The sequence below is a fragment of the Onychomys torridus genome, chromosome 5 (assembly GCF_903995425.1).
Source record: "Onychomys torridus chromosome 5, mOncTor1.1, whole genome shotgun sequence".
Classification (NCBI taxonomy): Eukaryota; Metazoa; Chordata; class Mammalia; order Rodentia; family Cricetidae; genus Onychomys; species Onychomys torridus.
Window position 1 is genome coordinate 13,457,002 of NC_050447.1, and position 3,551 is coordinate 13,460,552.

The following is a 3,551-nucleotide window of genomic DNA, read 5'->3' on the forward strand; positions in this document are numbered from 1 at the left end:
CGGGAGTTCCTAGGTATGGCAGGGTTCTGTCGCCTATGGATCCCAGGACTCGCCGCCATAACTGAGCGATTTTCCCCCTTACTCAAGGAAAAGAACCCCTTTTTCTGGCAAGAGGAACACCAGACAGCATTTGAGACACTGAAGAAGGCACTCCTGTCGGCACCCGCCCTTGTCCTTCCTGATGTGAGTAAGCCCTTCACCCTGTACCTCCACAAGAAAAAGGGGGTGGTGGTTGGTGTACTAGCGCAAGCTCTTGGACCCTGGAAAAGGCCCGTTGCCTACTTATCCAAACGACTCGACCCAGTGGCTAGAGGGTGGCCCACTTGCCTATGGGCAGTGGCAGCAGCGGCTACTCTGGTGAGAGAAGTGGACAAATTGACTCTGGGGCAGCACCTGACCATCATTGTTCCCCATGCGCTAGAGAGCATTGTCCGCCAGCCGCCTGAAGGATGGCTGAGCAATGCCCGGGCCACCTATTACCAGACAATGCTACTAGACCGAGACCGCATCACATTTGGGCTCCCATCCCCTTTGAATCCGGCCACCCTCCTCCCAATTTCCCCGGAAGAGGGTGAGAGTGAACTAGTCCATAACTGCGAGGCCATCCTAGCCAAAGAGACCGGGGTCTGAAAGGACCTAACAGACCAGCCTCTAGCCCACTCTGATCTGATATGGTATGCAGATGGCAGCAGCTTCCTGAGTGGGGGGCAGAGGAAAGCGGGAACAGCCTTAGTGGACAAAAATTGGGTAATTTGGTTTAGTAGCCTCCTGGAAGGAACTTCATCACAGAAAGCAGAACTGATCACGCTCATGCAAGCTCTCACCATGGCTGCAGGGAAACGGGCCACAATCTTTACTGATAGCCAGTATGCATTCGCAACAGCGCATGTGCATGGGGCAATATATCGAGAGAGAGGGCTACTAACATCAGCTGGAAAAGAAATCAAAAATAAAAAAGAAATTGAGGCCCTATTGGAGGCTGTAATGTTGCCCCGAGAGCTGGTCATTGTACATTGCCCTGGGCACCAAAAAGGGGACTCCCCAGTTGCAGCGGGAGACAGGAAGGACTATCAAGAGGCAAAGGAGGCTGCCCTCCAGGATCCAAGGAGACTGGCCATTCACGCCTCGACTCAGGAGGATCCAGCTCCTGAAGAGGCTCCACCCCCGGAACTTCTGAAGGACACTCTGGAAAGGATCCACAAATTAACCCATCTGGGCAGCAGAAAATTGATCCAGCTGACTACAGAAGATAAGACCCTCTCCCCATCTGAGAAGAAACAAATGGCAGAGAAGGTGGTAGCAGCTTGCCGGGCCTGCCAGCAGGTAAATGCATATCCTGGGAAACTAGCCCCTGGAAAAAGACTACGAGGAACCCGCCCTGGCCAGCATTGGGAAGTAGACTTCACCGAAGTAAAGCCAGCTAAGTATGGCCTAAAGTACCTGCTAGTGTTTGTAGATACCTTTACAGGATGGGTAGAAGCCTACCCCACCAGAAAGGAGTCTGCCGCAACAGTCGATAAGAAAAACCTGGAAGAGATCTTCCCAAGATTTGGACTGCCTCAGGTAATTGGGTCAGATAATGGCCCAGCGTTCGTGGCCCAGGTAAGTCAGGGACTGGCAAAGGTACTGGGGATTGATTGGAAGCTGCATTGTGCATACAGACCCCAGAGCTCAGGACAGGTAGAAAGAACCAACAGGACCATTAAGGAGACCTTAACCAAATTGACCATGGAGACTGGCTCTAGAGATTGGACGATGCTCCTACCGTATGCCCTCTTTAGAGCTAGAAATACCCCTTCCTTCATGGGTCTTACCCCCTTCGAACTGCTCTTTGGGTGTGCACCCCCAGTTAAGAACCTAACCATCCAGCAAGGAGAAATCATGCCTTCCCCTCTGTCTGACAGGCTGCAAGCCTTAGCATCTGTCCAGCATACACTGTGGAAGCAACTGTCCACTGCGTACCAACCCAGCGGGGACAGCGCTGCCCATCAGTTCCATGTGGGGGGCTTTGTATACGTCCGCAGACACCAGCATCAGACTTTGGAACCCAGGTGGAAGGGACCATACCAAGTCCTGCTGACCACCCCGACGGCAGTCAAGGTGGACGGGATTGCTGCCTGGATTCATGGCTCCCATCTCAAACCTGCCCCTGCCCCTGCCCCTGACCTAGATGCTGATTTGGACTGGATTGTGGAGCAGACTGAGCATCCCCTCAAGCTCTGCATTAGGCGCAGAAGCCGGCCAGACAAACCCCCACCAGCCACAACCACAAACTTGGCAAGTGATATCTGGGACGGGAGATATGGTGTGGACAGTGTCTAGCGTGGACTACCCGCTGGGAACCTGGTGGCCTACACTCCAGCCAGATATCTGTCAGTTAGCAGCCAGACTAGACACCTGGGACTTGCAGGGGAAGGAATCTGGTAGCGAACTCCCCATAACAAGTGAAGGGAAAATGAATGATGGAAGGCCTCAGGGATGCACCACCCCCTGGAGGAGATGCCTCCTCAATTATTTGTCATTCTATGTATGCCCCCGAGATGGTAGAAAAAGAGGGGAGATTCATAGGTGCGGGGGACCAGAATCCCTATACTATAAAGCTTGGGGATGCGAAACCACTGGAACCACATATTGGAAACCTAGCTCTACATGGGATTGGATCCAATTAGGGTAAAACATCACTTATCCTGAACCGGCCAGGGGCCCTTATCCGGTTCATCATCCTTGCCACCCAGATGACCTTGCACCTAAGGGTAAGCACATCACAGGATGCCAGAACACCTCCCTGTGTAACGTACTAAACATAACCTTCACTACTGAAGGAAAAAAATCCACATCTCTAGCTGAATGGTACAAAGGTCGGACCTGGGGTTTGAGATTCTATGCTCCCGGACATGATTTTGGACTTCTCTTTAAGATAAGGCTAAGCAAAGATAATATATTAGTACGCCTGGCTATTGGCCCAAACTCAGTCCTTCCGGACCAAAAGGGGCCCATGCCTAAAATCTATCAGCCTGAGATTCGCCCCTCACCCCCGAAAAACATTTCAGGCCCTCCAACAACTCCCCCAGGCCTAGGGACAGGAGAAAGACTTATAAACTTAATCAAAGGAGGATATCAGGCTTTGAATTCAACCTATCCCAATCTCACTGAGTCCTGCTGGATCTGCCTTCAGCTCAGCCCTCCTTATTATGAGGGGATGGCTATGAATGAAAGTTTCACTTACAACACCTCAGGTAGCTGTGATTGGGGTACCAAGCATATGTTAACTTTACCCGAAGTGACTGGCCTGGGAACCTGTCTAGGATGTACCCCTACCTCGGGGAGACCCCTCTGCGCCCGCACAGAGAACATAACCACAAATGGGTCCCTCTTCCTTGTCCCGGCCCTCGGCCTATATTGGGCATGCAGCACAGGACTCACCCCATGTGTCTCAGTTGCCAGTTTCAACCAGTCTAGAGACTTCTGTGTCCTTGTCCGAATCTACCCGAGGCTAGTCTATTACCCAGCTGAAGAGTTCAAGGAGCATTTTGCAGGCAGGACTAGGTTCC